We start from the raw sequence: 17467 nt of genomic DNA, 5'->3' as shown, positions 1-17467 counted from the left end.
CAGTTCTCCAGAACCTGAACAGTAACTAGACTTACAGGCCACTAAACTTTAAAAAAAAGGGAATGCAATAATCTTACACCTCACCTTAAAATTAATATATATATCTGGCAATGAAAGAGGCAGGGCAATTCAGTGCAGCACCATTTCTCTTGCCCGCTACTCCGCCAAATACTCCAGCTATGTGCAAGGCTAAAGCACATGTGCAATTCCTATTTCATGCTGTATACAGTAGCAGAGTTTGATTTTTCAGCCATTGCTGTAACATATTAATGTATTACTGATGACATGACTCCGCTGCCCTTGGTCAGACCAAAGGTCTATTCAGCACAGCACACTATCTCTCACAACGGCTGTGTCACTATATAAAAACACAGCAAGCCTTTTTCACGTTTCCCTTAGCAAACCTTCTGAACTACCTGAACCAGATAATGTATATTCATATTTCACAGCCTCTTCCAGGATTCTCACTGATGAATCTACCTTTACAGTAATTATAGTAGTTTTAATCCAGTTACATTTTTGGTATCCACAACAATTTGCAGCAGTGAGTTCCGCAGTTTAATTACGGCACTAGAGAAAAAAAGACTGTTTCTTTTTGGTTTTAAATCAGTTTCCAAATATTCTCACCTACAGGGAGAAATGTTTACTAACCCTTTCCTACCCACTGTGTGTGTTCCTACTCACTTATTTTACAGACTCCCTACTTCATACCCTTTCAGTTATCTCTTCTCCAGCATGAAGACTTCTTGTTTACTGTAGCATTCCTTGTACGGAACAGTTTCAAAAATGTGATAAGCCTGGTTGGTCTCCTCACATATCTTTCAAAGTTTTTTTTCTGAAGGGGTGGTGGTGGCAGCAAAACTGCATCTAACCATCAAGGTGTAGAAACTATGCAAATTGACACATTAACAGAATTATCTGAAATACCTTACAAGTGATAACAACTAGTTCAGCACCCTTTACATTACATGTAGAGAGCGGGACTGGTTCTTCCCATGTACAATGCTTCACACTTATCAACAGCACGTTTCATTTATTATTTGATCACCCAATCACTTGTTATGAGAACCCAATACACCTCTTCACAGCCACCTTAATTTTCACTACCACAGATAATGTCATATTCAGCAAATGCCATCTCTCTCCTCTTCCTCTTTCCCAAGACTACCGATAGGCAGTGAGATTTCTCTGGGACATGCTCACAGTCTCCCTTCTCAATGAAAACTAGGTATTTACTCACTTCTTTGACTTCACGTCTTCTATTAATCTGAAACTTTTAATTTCTTTTTATCCCTTGACTTTTTAGCTCATTTAATAGCTTCCAGTTAGTGCTTTCGCGTGAACTTTTTGGAAATCCAAATACAATCTATACCTCATGGCATCATCTAATGATGTATGTTTTAAGGAAGGAGGAAATTCATTTTACTGTATCTAATTTTCATCAACAACAACATTATAATGTCTTAATACATTTACACAAGTTAGACAGAAAAAGAAAAAAGCTACTTCCTTTGGTCACATTACAGAAAACAAAACTATCACAATAAAAATAATCAGAGTCCACCTTAACGACGTTAGGGGTTACGAACTTTTTTTTCCAAAGAGTGTGATTGAGCTTCCTTCCTACAATGTATATTTACCTGCAGTATCACCTGAGATCTGGTGGGATACTTGTAGAGAGAATAATTTATTTCCTTGAAAGCCCATGGACAAATTCTCCCCCCAAAACAGCTTTCCTTCATTCTTTCCCCTTGCTCCCAAAAAATACACCGTTTAAACCCTCTCATAACAGGAGACACAACAATACACAATTTAAATGGTAGCCATAGCTTCTGGGAACTCTACAAGTAATACCTCTTTTCACAAGGAATGAAAATTACACAATAATGTAGAAAAATGTGAGAAAAATATCCTCAAGCTCACTAGAAAAAACAAAGTGTTTTCCACTTAAAAAGCAAGGAAGACAAACTGTGTACAGCCTTGGGAGCAATAAAAAAAACTGCAGGAGCAAAATATATAAGATACGGCAGTGTGCCAAAGAATCAGGAATAGACAATAATGCAAGATGGAAATACCTAAAAGGCTCTCATGGCCAATATGAAACAGTTTCCAGACATATAGAAGACAGTTGGGGTATTAACTCTGGCAACACTTCCCTGCTTGCCATGCCAACAGAATAATGAAAAATGAAACAATGATTGATTGAACTGCACATGACTTGCCATGAGATATCAACTGTATTACTTAAACTTAAATGGATTCTCAGTAGCTTTGCTTTGTAACTAGCTAGTGTTTTATTTTTCACCACTTTAGAACTGCAGTGTGGAGATGGAAGTGGGTTTTACAGCCCTGCTTTACTGTATTTTGTGTTTCAGACACTGGGATGCTAAGGCACAATGCAGAGTATTACAAACAAATCAGTGAAAGCCTCATGCAATAAAGCCCACATTTGGCTTTTAATTGTGTAAATGCTGAAAACAGGCTGAATACATATCTTACTCTCCACAGAAATGCTACAGGGCAGGCACATTCTGTTGAGCTGGGCTGTAAATGGGTCCATATCCAGGGCTCCATAAAATGTTGCAGGTCCTTGTTCTGTCATCGTGAGTGGTATCATCAGGTGTTCAGTGTTTTCTCTTGGGAAAAATACACAAAACAACCAAGCAAATAAACCCCACCTGTAGTCTCTCTGATACTTGTTGCCAAAATTGTGAAAGGCAACAAGTAATTGCTTCTAAAATACAGAGAATCCCAAGAAGCCTGATGGGTAACGGCTCTACTTACAGCAATGCCATACATGCAACTTCCCTAGTGTTAGCCAAGATTACCAAGTGAGTTGGCAGATCCCAGCACATTTTTGATATTAAAATGCTGGGAAGCTACTTAAATGTCGATGCATTCGTTATGAAAACATCTTTTTGGCATTTGCTTCCAATTAATGTTTCTGCTTTAGTATGACCAGTTCTCCTCATTATATTCAAATGTGATGGCTATGCGAATGACTGAATATGATTATGGAAATGCTGGCTCACATTTCCTGAAATGGGTATTTGTAAGGAGGCTGTCAATTGGAAATATTTAGAAATCTATCAGGAGATCAAGCACATTTTAAAAGGACATCTGTGTACAAGAAGCAATCAAAATCAACAGTATTATCACACAGGCTCATTGGATAACGCAGCAGAGGTGCAGTTGGTAAGCATTATGTTGCATTAACAATATATGGTTCAGCTGTACAATCCCATTGCCAGACCTTCCTGGGACAGGAATTTATATCAAGTAACAAATATGAACTTAAAGCTAAATCATGTGGCTAAGCCACATGTAACTGGGTATCGAAATGGAGCGATTTGCTTCCAGAAGCCAAAAGGCTAAACACAAGATCTGTTATTAAAGAGAGTTTGTAATACAAAAACAAAGGCTTTCCTGGCACAGACAAAACAGAATCATAGCCATGTCTATCATCCAAGAGGTTTATTTTAGAAATGAATTCCATAAATTTTCAAACACTTGTGCGGGATTTAGCTCCACAAACCTACTAAAATAAATAAAGCATGAACATCTACTAATCTAGTTGGACTTCCTTCTATTTTTAATGCTGTTTGCTGGTTTTATTCTAATCGCTGCATTTTAGTTTCATTTTGAGGGAATTGTGCACATTAAACAGGTGTATTACAAATATTTCATTTTGAAAGGACAGAAGGCTAGGTTCAACCTTCCTAATACATTTGAGCCAGCGCTCATTTCTGATAATCATTAGCATCATTTAAATTGCAATCCCAGCTCATTTACACATGCTGAACTGCCTGCCCACTCTAACTAGTTTCAGTAGCAGTGAAAGTTTATTGGCCTTCAGCCTCTCTCTGAAACATCCCAGCCCACAGGGTAGAGATATCCTACCTTAGCCTCTGCAGCATGGGAGGATACCTGGTCTTCTTCTATTGCAAGAACACGATCATTTTACCCCACATGCAGCCCCTGACTACAGTGAGAATTCCTTGCTATTGAAATACCGTAAATTAAGCTGTGTAATTAAGTAGTACCAGATAAATCATCAGACCTCAGATTTTTTTTTCTGTTATGGTTTGTGCTGTGCTCAACCCATGACAGAATACAAAGTTTGTGAAGTATGAAAAAAAATCAAACAGTAAGAAAACAAACCTATTTTCAGGCAGTATGTTTCTCAAATTCTCTCCCAAATCTGTCTATATACAACATATGGCATCATTACCTGGCAAAAGTATTCTCAAAATCTGCATCTATAAGGTTTCAAGATTTGTGAGTATCACAAAACAGACACAATGAAATCCAGCCACTGAAATTCTAAACCTATTTCTGCAATAGTGAGAAATGTAACTATTTTTGACATCAGTTTAAAACAGAGTATTGCAGCTTATAGCTGTGCAAATAATGCAGTCAACAGCAAAGCTAAAAGCCAAGACTCTGAGGGTCCTGAACCTCTGAGGGTTCCAGGATCTTGCTCGAGCTGTTTTTCATACATAAAGGTAACTTTTCATTATTTCTTGTAAGATAAGAATTCTACATTCACAATTTGGTTTGTAAATGATAATGTCTGTTAGAGCACAGACATTTTTCTCATAAAGAAAGCCTAAATAAGTCAAAAGGAGGTAAAACGAATATCAGACTGGTTTGTATAGCCAAACTGTGAGACTTGAAATATCTGAGGCCAATAGAAGTATTACTTTCAGATGTTCAACTACCAGATACTATTTTAGTAATGCACATACAACTGTATGAGCACTAACGGCTCAATGCTAGAAACAATAAAATTAAAATCATAAGATTTAATAGACCATTAGAAATGAGAAAAGACAACTATAAAACCACAGATCCCATGTTTGCAATAACTCATTAGTGCCAAATTAAATTGTGAAACCTGCCCGCACTTTTTAGCCACCAGCAAAAGTGAGGCATTAGCACTGAATGGTACACAGTGCAAATCATGCTGTTTTCTTTCCACTCACAAGCTCCTCCTGAATTAACCATCAGGCTGTTCTCAAGATATTTTTGGTTGACTGTGTATCAGAAATGTCTGTTGTCTTTTTTTTTTTAAATGGCAGAGTGACAGATTAAGAGAGGCAGATCCTCAAGCTCAAATATTGAAACAGGTGCACCTGTAAACTGTGTTTCCCTATATATTTCAGTGAACAGTCCACTTAGGCATGCAGGTGGTAAACATGACCAGTAACCCCAAACTGAATTACATGTTGATAAACTATATTCTGATAGATCTTCTTACTTTGTAATGAGCATCGAGGAAATCTGGTAGAAAGAAAACAGAGAGCCTCCGTACAACATGAAGGTCAAAGCATACATGAAAGACTGATGAAGCTGTGCCAAATACTAAGGACCATCTCATGTGAAAGAACAGTTTGAAACTAATCAGCTGAGCACCCTAGCCAGGTCAGTAAGCACGTGGTCAGCATCCACGGAACTGATAATCTGGGCAAAGAGGAGAAATATACTGTCAGCATTATGTTTTCAAGTATGCAACAAAGGTGGTGACAGTAACTGCAACAAGAGGAAGGAGACAGGAGACACAGGAAGAATAGAAAACTGCAATTATGTCCAGTGGACAGTAGTAAATGTGCTTGGGCAAGCCACCAGGAAGAACAATTCACAGGCAGTCAGGAAACTCAGAGGACGAAGCAGCTCTTGGCTCAGCTGGAAGCAGTGCACAGGAATAGGGTTTTTTTTCTTTTTTTTTTTTTTAACAGAAGTAAAATCTGTAAAGGCAGTATGAAGTATTCAAAGACAACTTTGTTCAAAACAAATAAACTGTGTCTACTAAAAATTTAAAGAGAAACCAAAAGAACTTGATGCTGCAGAAACGCAGACAGAGAAGTTGCAGGAACCAGAGAGGGCAGTAAACACTATCAGGTATAATGTGTATGTAAGCACACCTAAACAAAAGCACTGGAAGAACAGGTTTTAAAATGGATAAAAAACACAAGAGAAATAAGCCTGCTGAGCATCTGTACAATCAATAAATTACCAAAATATAAAGGAAGTGCTTAGAGAACATAAAGCCACAGCAACAAGCAAACAAAAAAAGCATTTCTTGCACGTTTTTTGGGCAGAGGAGATTGGAGAGATTCATATGCTAGAATCCATCTCTGCAGTGGTGTACGAGAAAATCAAAATTAATTATAGACGACACTGAAAAAGGCTTTCCAACGAGCAAATGAGCAGTGACATAACCACCAGGACAACATCATAACTGCCAACAGCATAAAGGAATTCAAGATTTCACTACCAACTGGTAGACTATTCATCCTCTGGCTTAAATTTGCTTTGGTACCAAAGGAGATCTGGGGAATTTCAGACCAATGAGCCAGGGAAATTGGTGGAAACTATTAAACCAAACCAAAACAAAACGAAACAAAAAAAAGAGAGTGATGATATAGACAAATACATTTTCTGGTGGTATCAATCCTGGTGATATTTATGTACACAAGACATTCAACAAGTCCTTTGCCAAAAGATCTTAAAGAAACAGCTGACAGTACAAGCAAGATGTACTTCTTCAAATGGATTTTGAAAAATGGTTAAAATGCAGTGAAGAGAAATAGGTTTTTATAGCAGAGGTAGATGATGAAGGAAATGGCAGGTAAGATTTAACAAACAAAACAGATTAGCAGGGGAAAAGAGACAGAGAAGTGACACGGTTTGCTTTTATCATCCTCAGGGTTGCACACAGCCTGACATCTGTACTTAGCTGTCCAGTGCCCAGTGCAGTAGGGCATGCTCTCAAGAGGTAAGAAATATATCCATATAGACAGCTAACTCCCTTTCATCTCCAAAAGCAATCCGTGTATACAGAGCTTGAATTTACCTTCTGTCAAAAAAACATTTCATAAAGATTTAAATACCTGATGACCAACGGCAGATAAACCCTTTGGAAATAAATTTTTCAGCCATCAAGATCAGTCTGGTATATTCTATTTGAAAGATTTGGTGTGAGGAACCTGAAATACTAAAGAAAGTGGTTTCATATTTCAGTTCAACCAGGATCTTAATTTTATCATCTGCATTTTAATTAAAATCAAGACTATCGGCTCTCCCAGCTACAAGGAGAGCTACTACTCCGTATTTAAGCCTGAGTGACCTTTCAGCTCCTTCACATCTAACATTCACACCAGATTTGAAAGAAAAATAGATTAAGGGGAGAAAACCAACACTTTTTGATTCTTCTTACTCACTCTGCACAAACCTTCTCCACTTCAATTAGCCTTTCCTTCATTATCAAACCTGTTCTTTGTTTATCTCCAGACTTTAGATACACTGACAACTGCTGTGTCAACAGAGATTTATTTTTCTTCAGTCCCCTGACAGTGCTCAGAGCAAAAGCTGAGTAGGTGCTGGAGAAGGTTGAGAACGTGGAGGCCGCCTGCTTTGATGGCTTCTGCTGCCCATGTCTTGCAAGGTGTCTCGCAAGGCTGGGCCAGACAGCAGGGGAATGGTTGGTGTCAGTCCACAGACTCTCCCCTCTGCCAAAAAAAAAATGAGCTTTGGAGCTGACAACACTGGGAATGAATGAGGAGGTTATATTCTCCTCCGACCTTGAAACGGCAAAATTCAATTTAACCCATGTTGCTGAAAAGTCTCATGCAGCCTCTTCTGAGAAAATTTTTGGATAACATTGGGTCAAATGTAGAGGACCCTAAAAGGAGGATGGTGTGTCCTAGTTATATGCCCATAAATACAGCAACTGCTTCTGTGTTCTTCTGCAGTAATACACCAGCTCAAGCAGGTATCCCACTTGTCCAACACAGCAGCAAAAACCTGAAGTGCTTATGAACTTGCAATGCAGGAATTTGCTAAGACTGATTTTCTAAGACAGATAATACTGATGAATAATAAATCAGACTGTATCTCTTTGAAAGAGATTCTCATTCAGTTCTGCCAGTCCTAAACAGTTCTATATCCACCAGGAACTACTATGAAATTTAAAAAAAAAAAAAAAAAAAGGAAATCTAGAACTTCTAGATTAATATAAAAGAAGTATCTAATTCACAAACAAACTAAAACAAGAAAACTAAGTTTACAGTATGTATTTTTTCCACTAACAATTCAGGGCCATAAATATGTTTCACAATAGCAAATTAGATGTAATACACTCATGTTTAAAATAGCATAAAGCCATGTGTTTGTTCCTTCTTGCTATTCATCTATCATCTGTTTGTATTGTTGTGCAGTATTATAAATACATATTAAAATATTATTTTGACAGTAGCTGAAAAGATGCTTAATGATCCTATCAATGGGATTAATAAAAGAAAAAAATCACAAACTAAAAAAGAAGGATCACTCAGTTTAATATAGCAGTATGTTCCATGTCACCTCTGTCAGTTGCAAACATTATGGGAATAATTACAACAAAATAATTAGATTATCATGTAATTGTTTTTAGGGGAAAAAAATCTTTATAAAAATCTTAGAGGCTATAGAAAGGCTCTAGATAATTTCACTAGAGCTGTTAGTAGGTGATAACTATAATGTCAATTTGTGTCCAGTTGTGTTATTTGACTAATGAATAAACACAGCAAAATACCTTCAAGATATTTACTGAGAATGCAAATCAATACTTCTCGCTACTAGAAAGCTAGCAATATGTTGGCCATAAACCAGCAGATTCGATGCATCCTGAGCACAACAGTATAGGAAAAGAAAGTTGCTTTGTTTTCACACGCTATACTAGCACCCTAAGCAATATACTTACAGCATTCACAGAAAGTATTGATGGGCACGGGGGAGATCAAACACTTTAGTATACATCTGCTGGGAAGAAACCAAGAATCCTCTAGTTTTGGCAAATGGCAATGAGAAACGGCAGGGACAGCTGATGATGTCCTGCAAAGGAGATGAAGCAAAGACCCTACCAGGACTTTCACTTCCTTAACAGAATGGAACAGCTGGCTATCTGAAATTGAAAGTGGTAGCATTAAGAATTGTGTATTCCAGCTCTACAGACATTTGGTATGTGTCATATATTTAGAAGCTGTCCTTCTGTCACTGCCTTTTTAAAAGCTTGAACTCAGCATCATTTGTGTGCAGGTCACCACTGATTTTAGAATTGTTCCAGTTTTCAAATACAGAAATGAGGACTATTTCTGTGACTTCCCCTTTGGAAACAGAAGAGGTTGGAATGTAGTTAGCTCTGCTGTGGGATTTCAACAATCTGGTAAAGGTCTGCATAAATCACAGCTGGCCACAGTTTTAATTAAATCCAACCTTTACAAACAGTGAATTCTCCAATTGGACAAACCTATTCAGAACGCTCCTGTAGTTACAGCAGGACAGGATGACAGCACTACCATTCAGCTAGGCCCTACACCCATGGTAACAGTTCCTTCTGCTCCGTCTGCATCTGCCACACAATACATTTTTCTTCAACACATTCTTGTGTTGTATTTCAGGTTGTGTATACCTGAAATAATACATCTCTAGCTACGCATCAACTCTTCAGAAGCCTGGCTGCTATAATCCCCTGCAAGTCTGTTTCTTCATAGAGAAACACATCTTTTCTTGCAATATGCTATCCACAGCATTACTTGTACTGCCAGTGATAACAGCCGTAAGGAAAATCTCTTCTCATTAAAATACTGTATTTCATTTGATCCAAAGGTTTTAATATGACAATCCAGTCTGACTGGAGAGGATAATTACAATTAAGCTATTAATACAGAACTTGAATCTGAGCCCCTATACTGGGACCTTCAATCCATCTCTAAATCTTGTTCGAATCTGGAGCACCTATGCAAGTCACCTGTGTTTTCAAAGAGTTTAGAGATGAAATTGCCTTATTTTGTAGTTCCGCATGATACGTGCAAATAAATAACTCACTGAGAGCAATGAGGCTCTTCACGTTCCTTTTAAGCTTGAGGCTTTTTTTTTCTTTTAAAAATTTGTTCAGATTATACTCTTATGAGGAGACAGTACTTTGTGCTTTGCAGACAGTCATTTGAAGATCCTCCCTAACCACTACAGTCTTCGTAAAGCTTAATTCACACAACTATCCAATGCTGTTCAACACTACTGGCATTAACAAAGAAAAATGTATCACTGCAGCTAGAAATGTCACTTGGGAGCTATCTTGTGTAAAAGAAAAGTTTCAGTCTAGTAAAACAGAAATGCTGATCTCAGAGGCACTAAAAGAAATAGAGATACACTCCAGAGGAAGTTATGACTTAATAACAGTTCTGACAGGTTTGATGAGATTGCCTGAAATACCAGAATTTTCCTCAAATATTTCTCTGTTGCCAACCATAACCTATTGGATGAATTTCCTAAAGCTTAAGAATTTCTCTGAAGTATTAGCAAGAAATAATGACAACTGGGACAGCACTGCAGCCTGGGTTTTTCCAAAATGAAAACACCGAGTAAGAGGAAATATTTCTGTCACATCAGACTAGAAGTAGTAGGAGAAAACCCAAATCTAGGCATTTAAAAACTGATAATGGCTGGTAGTAATCACTACAACATATATGAAGAGATTTTAAGGAAGAACAGAGAATGATATCATCCCATACTTACTTCCTTGTTGCACCCACTTACTTACTCAACTAGTGTGGAGGTTTGCCATTCTGCAAATGCAATATAAATTTCATTCCTCCAGCTGAAAGAATAGCAATAACTAGCACAGCATTAGTACAAGCAGCTTGTTCCAAAGCTCAAGGACGTACACAAGATAATTGATCTCCTTTCTATAAACCTAGGATGCATTTAAAGAAGAGATGAGTTAAAATCCTATGGAAGGTTACGATAGAAAAACAGGAAATTCGGAGATACTAGCTGATTTTAAAATATAAACATGTTCGTGTTCTGTGATGTAAACAACACACATCTAAGTAGAAAATGAGTCGACATTAATAAATCAACTCTTAGAGCATCATAAACAAAAAGAGGAGCTTGTGGACAAAGTAGGTGTGCTTTATTTAAGCAATAAGGAATAGAATTTATCTCCATATGTGAAATGAACTACTACACAAACAGTATGACATGCATTCTAAAATGGATTTGTATTGCCATACTCTACAGCTGTATCAACAACTGTCTTTTGCTTACTGCTTCTTAGCTTCCTCCATCACACCCCGGTTAGGAAAATTCTTTCAACCTTTGGCATACCTGACCATCACTCCTGTATTCACCACTGTATTACAACATCATAAATAACACCAATGAGCAGTTTCTACAGATAAAGAACCTCATCCAAAATTCGTAACGTCCACCTCTGATTTCCATTTTACATACAGAAGGAATAGAGAAATGATTTATTTCTTGTTATGTTACGAGCTACACTGAAGTCACTCTCCTAACACTGTATAACACACTACCATCTGAGCTAACAGCTCTGTAGGGTAAGGATGGCGCTGAGCTGAACTTGAAAGGAAAGTGCCATTTCTTGATAGAAAGTAGATTATGCATTCCCTTCTATTGCACTGGCAGGCTGTGTTTGGAAAATGAGCATGCGTCCACATGCAGACAAGCAGAGGATCAGACACACAGACACCACGATAGTGTTGCACTGCAGCTTCAGCAGGCTTTTCAGTTTTTCTGCTTTTTCCAGAATTATTTAGTCCTCTCCAATGCAGGTGTATATAAAAAAACATTATGAGGGACAGAAGTTAGCACATGGTGAAGCCTTAGAAAACTCTTTTCTCTGAGAGAAAGAAAGCAACACAACCACCTGCTGGGTAGTTTTCACTCTGCTAACCTTGTGAATGTTTGTTTGATGGGGCTGTTTATGGATTCAGTAAATTACCCTTCTCTACTATTCTGAATATTCCTAATTCCATGGCTGTTCCCAGATCATCTATACAATCTTTAAAATCTATTTAAAGTAGACACAGTTCATCATTAACTATGCCCCATTTTATCCTAGTAAATTATCTACATGACATTCAAGTCTCTTTGGTAACCAGTTCTGATTGCCCTCACTCACCAGCATCATGTTTATTTTTACTGGATAACTGAAAGATTAAACTGTAGAATAGAGTAGAATCGTAAAGTCGGAAGGGACCTTCGAAGATCACTGAGTCCAACTGTCCAGCGACTTCAGGGCTAACTGAAAGTTAAAGCATTAATGAGGGCATTGTCCAAGAGCCTCTTGAGCAGTGAGAAGCAGGGGGCACCAACCACCTCACTAGGAAGCTTGTGCCAGTGTTTGACCTCCCTCCCAGTAAAGAAATGTGCCCTAATGTCCAGCCTGAGCCTCCCCTGATGCAGCTGAGATAAGGGATATACAACAGCCTTTATCATGCTAGAGACATGCGCTAGATCCATGCTGTCCATGAATACATGTTACGGTTTTAAAAGACAGTGTCATTTGCAGATGTTGAATTAGGTTTAGAAAAGATGTGTCTAAGTGCTAGAGAAAACAATTTCTGTAGCGTTCCTTGCATACTACTTGGACACCTGAAGAAGAGTGGCTGAATACTAAGTGGTATGTTTGGCAGCTGGTGTATCTTGAGGTCACTGTAGGAATTCTTGGCACAACTAGGCTATTTATCTGATGAAATTTGGTCACTTTTTTTTTTTATCCTGAATTCATCATCATATCACCCAGGAAAAATATGCTGACATTAAAGCAGTGTTTAGATAACATTCAACAATTCAGTGCTTCTGTGGCAAATGCGTTCTTGTGTAGGCATGAAATATATCAAAAACAATCATCTTGTTTAATCTCCGACTTTCCGACATGAGATGTATTATGAATATTCTAAGCATAAGGAAGGCAAACTGAAAAGAACTAAGCAATTAGTAGATAAACTCTAATCATATAAATAAGGCTAATTATACAGAAGGGAAATCTTTTCAGTTCAGTAAAATCGCTGGGATGTTAAAACATTCCTCCCATTCGCAGAAAAAATCTTCCTACCATGCAAATAAACAAGTGCATGAAAACCAGTGAGCTAATCAAGCTGATTTTTCTATATATAACCTCCTTTCTCTGTAAAGGAAGAGAAAATGTTAATTCTGTTTTTGTATACTTGAGACTCACACAGATGCTACTACAGCTAGGGCCTGTACTTTCTAATGAAGGCCCTGGGAGAAGGGTAATAGAGTAATTGCCAACTGACATCATGCTCTAGACGTAGTTTGTTAAGCAGCAAGCAGAGGCAGCAAATGCAATTGACAGGCTATGTTCAGAGCCATGCTGGTTGCACAGAAATGGGTATTTCAGGAAGACCGGGAGCAAATGTGCTCTCCAAATCACTTCTACAAAAGGTCCCAAAATAAGAGTGTATATTCCTTTATATGGAGGATGTGTATTACAGATAGGATTCAGGCCCTCTGCACTCTACCAACTAACTACTCTCTGTAAACAATTCCCCACAGCATGTCATCGACAAGCAGCAAGCTTTTTACATTGTCAGATTTTTCTGCTTGTCAACTTACAGTGTGTGTAAAAAACATTCAGTGCATTTCTTTCAATGATTTGTTTGGCTGTGACACCATAGCTGCATGAGTACAGAACAACTACTGGGTAATTAGAGTGCAATTTGACTGTTAAGAATATTATTCCAATGATTAAGTTTGGATTCTACAAATTCTGGAAGAAAATGCTTAATAGTATTTAAAACCTCTTTCTCATAATACCTGCACTATAAATGAAAAGCCTCAGCAGTTCCTGTTACGTTGATTTGATATAATAAACTAGAAATGCCGATAACCTTGTTGCTAAGGCAATCAGTACAATTTGTGAGAGTTAAATGCTTATTACACATCTAGTATTTGTATTTAATAAGAAAAAAGCAGTCTGCTCCCACATAAGAACATCTTAACACTGGAGAACCTATTAGCTTTGAAAATCCCAATTCCTGACTACAAATTACAAGGCTTGTTTTGCCAAAATTGGCAGTTATCAAAGTGATATAAAACAGTATAAATGATACCAGACTTCTAGAGAGGATTGTCAGCCACTGGAGTTACTGATCGCTATTACTGACTTGTGAAAAGCAGTAGCTGCCACAGCTGGAGATTATGCAGAGGCACGTTGGAAGTTAGACCACACAGCATGGGGAGCAGTAAGAGGTCTCACAGAATAGGACGCATGCATAGGCTGGTCAATGGTCACAAAAAAAATAATATTGTTTTCATCAGGCAGTCAAACAAGTACACATTCACCTCCTGGACTTCCTAAATTTTGGCAGCATGTTCCCCTAACTACTCTACTCATACCAAATGCTCCTATGGACTTGATGCTCCATCAGAGGACTGAGGCAGACAACAACTGATATGCTGGTTTTCGATAATGCTATGCTCTTGCTCACAGCCTGACTAATGCACCAGACAGATCCCACAGGAACTGGTAACAAACCTTGAAAACTGCCCTGAAAACAGACAACTGTTCCTAGGTGGCTGTCTGACAACATGAATGCGTACATAAGACAACATTACCAGTGATACAAGAGTCTGTGAGAGCACCAATCTCTAAGAACAGCAAAATGCTTTTTCTGACCATTGCTGAGAGCTTCTGCTTCACCTTTGTTGAAGTGTCCTTTCCTACCACACTTCATGCAGGCCTGGAGGGGGGAAGCAGAACCAACGTTATCCAGTCTGCTCCCTTCTCATGACTCATTTCAACGTTCTCTTTTCCTTCAAATTACTGCAGGACAAAATTAAAACTCTGATGTCCATCTTCAGTGAAATCTTTGTAACTCACAACAGAGAAAGAAGTATTGCTTGTAGATTAAAACAAACAAAAACCACCACCACCAACAACAACAAAAACTACTTCTTTAGCAGGAAACATGTCAGTGAGATGCACTGAGGCTGTCCTTCAGTGACACAGCTTGAACATCAGTATTAGAATAGTGCAGATATCCCTCCCCTGCTTGTGCGTGGCTAACCACAGTAGATTCCTTCATTCTGTATTGAATCTGCCAGAAATCACTGTCTTAGCCTCCAGGCAGATTCAGATTTCCAGGGACATCCAAGTGGAACCAGCATGGGCAAACGTGACCAAAGTGTTATTTCTGTTTAGGGATTCTGATTAGGGATTCATCTGATTGTTTATGGGGCTGAAAAGATTAACGATACAGATTTATCTAGCACAGAATAATCAAAACTAATTCAAAAGATTTTCCACTTGACATTGCAGCACCTTCTTCATTCTACTTTACCCAAGCAGTAACTCAAAACTACAAATGAACCAACTTTAGAGCTCCTAACCGGTAAAAATACATGCAGCATATTGCAGAAGTGAACCACCATCCACCATGAATTTACACTGCAGTTCACATAGTTTTTTGTTTTGTTTTTTGCTTGAAGAATTAGCTTTGTACCATAGAATTTCTTAAACATAGTAAGTGCCTATCTAACCTTCCCACTGTATCATTACGTTTGACTTGATATCATTTGCAGTCCTACAATTGGCAGGCAAACTTAAAGCCTGTTTAGGCTTTGATTAGAGCATCACGGTGCTATGAAAGAAGTGGATCACACACAGCATGCCAGATCAGATTGAGGTGTTACTCTGCAGGTACACTGATACAGCATGGCAATAATGGAAGCACAGCCTGCTTTTCAGCCCCTCTTGCAGCTCTTCTGCATTGACTTGGTACTTGGAAGAGACAGTTGCGTTTTTGTGCGCACATCACTGCAGACATCTTTTGATTACATAAAGAGCCCTAAAACTGGCTGTACACTACACCACGGTACTGACAGGTGCAGCTTTGCTAAATGTGCTAACATGCTAACATTTTACCAGGTATACTGAAGAGGTGACTAATGATTTCTTGCAACTTGCTGATGCTTCCTTAGCCACACAATTAGCTCACCCAGCTGCTTTTATAGAAAATGATGGGATCCTGCTGGGCACTAGTGAGGAGCTGGCAGAATGTCTGTTCTATTATGCACTGTTCTTGAGCAGCCTAATTCATGGGGGTGTTTTAGATCAGTGCCACTTAGAGACACAAAGGAAATTGTCAACAGCTTTTACTTGTGATTTTGCAAGAATCGGTTTTGATTTAGGAGATTTGTCTTCTACAGGTTATAATGATATTCCCTCCTACCCGCTCACATCCTCACCCCAGCCTCTATCTACTACTTGGTTATGATGATAAATATCACAAACCTAGGAACATGAAGTGACTGATTTTTTTATTAGATTGCAACCAGCATACATGAACTATATTCTTATGCAAAACTTTCTGTTGGCACATCTGAGTGCACTTATTTTGACAGGAATTTAAATTCCTTTTTGATGGCTGGGTAATTTAAAGACCACAGGGAAGTATACAATACATCATGTCCAAAAAATGGACGTTTTCAAAGACTGATGTAAGCATAAGCTTCTGCAGCTGGGTTTTAATTGAAAGTTTTTAAAAGGTTAACTGTCATCCTGGACTGTAAATAATATAAATGAAACAAAATGTTCATGTAGCCAACATCTAATTTATTTACAACAAACGAAGGGCTACATCCAGCTGGAATTTTCTTCCTTCCCTTGGCTAGCTTGGTAAAACATGATTTCAAGGGTTTTATTTTTTTTCTTGGAATGGAACTATTGAAAATTGTTTTGTAAAAAATGTGGCTCATAGAACCAGCTGGTAGGGTCTAATGGCTAGGACACTAAGGCTGAATATCAAAAGAATGGCTTATCAGAAATGTCTCTCCTTTATCCAGGAGAATTCTGCAGGCTCTAAGGTGAACCAGCAGGTATATGTTTTAAACCGCACCTACGTAGACTTTGGCTACACTAAAAAATAAAGTGAATACTATATGACATAGTAGGGCAAACTTCTAAAACTTGAATCTAATTATGCCACACTGCTAGTACCAGAAAGAGAAGGATGCCTATCAGATGACATGGAATATCAGTCAGTTTTTGGAAAAGTTTTTTATAAAATAATTCTGAACAATGAGTAGAGATGGTTACATGCTGACTCTGATTAATGCCCAGAAATTAAAATAAAATAATTAAAAAATAGTAAACCAATAGCTAATTATACACAATTACCTATTATTTCGTACCTGCTGCTTTAGTTCCAGCCAGTTATCAGAAGGCAGAGGATAAACAGGTCCTTTCCTCAAAGTTGAATGCAATCACTGTCCTGTCCCTGTCAGGAGAGAAATACGCATATGCATTAAATAGTATTTAAGTTTCATTTCATTTCTGCAAACATTATGGCATTGCACTCCCTTACTAACACTGCATCCCTTTTTATCTCCAAAGAGCCTGCTATCATGCTGGTAATGAAGATAATCAACCTGGTATTCCTGGAAGAAGGGAAGATCAAACGTTTTAGTGCACTTTTGTGATGGAAAAGAAGAGAAATACTAGCAGTACGTTAAAGCTGCATTGACAACAAACTGCTGTATTTAAGACTTTCTCATGAATGTGTACCAGGGGTTAAACCTGCACATTCGTGCCAAGTATTTCATTGAACATATATACATACATACATATATGTGAGTGTGTATATATATATATATATAT

At 38.0% G+C, this 17467-nt stretch overlaps 1 non-coding gene across 43 annotated transcripts in view; it reads right to left on the bottom strand.

The window, feature by feature from the left end:
* Positions 1 to 17467, bottom strand: part of LOC308197296 — a 722739-nt gene that overhangs the window by 238037 nt on the left and 467235 nt on the right. For 41 of the 43 annotated variants that reach the window (XR_013952725.1, XR_013952726.1, XR_013952751.1 and 38 more), the window contains one exon: positions 17002 to 17087. This is a non-coding gene — a transcript (uncharacterized protein). Of the gene's footprint in view, positions 1 to 14509; positions 14633 to 17001; positions 17088 to 17467 lie in introns of all 43 variants that reach the window. The other 2 variants (XR_013952760.1, XR_013952767.1) reach the window with 1 other exon arrangement.

The sequence above is a fragment of the Anser brachyrhynchus genome, assembly GCF_964034855.1.
Source record: "Anser brachyrhynchus genome assembly, chromosome: 6".
Lineage (NCBI taxonomy): Eukaryota > Metazoa > Chordata > Aves > Anseriformes > Anatidae > Anser > Anser brachyrhynchus.
The sequence above is the reverse complement of the archived record's forward strand: the minus strand, read 5'-3'. Positions and strand labels throughout refer to the sequence as shown.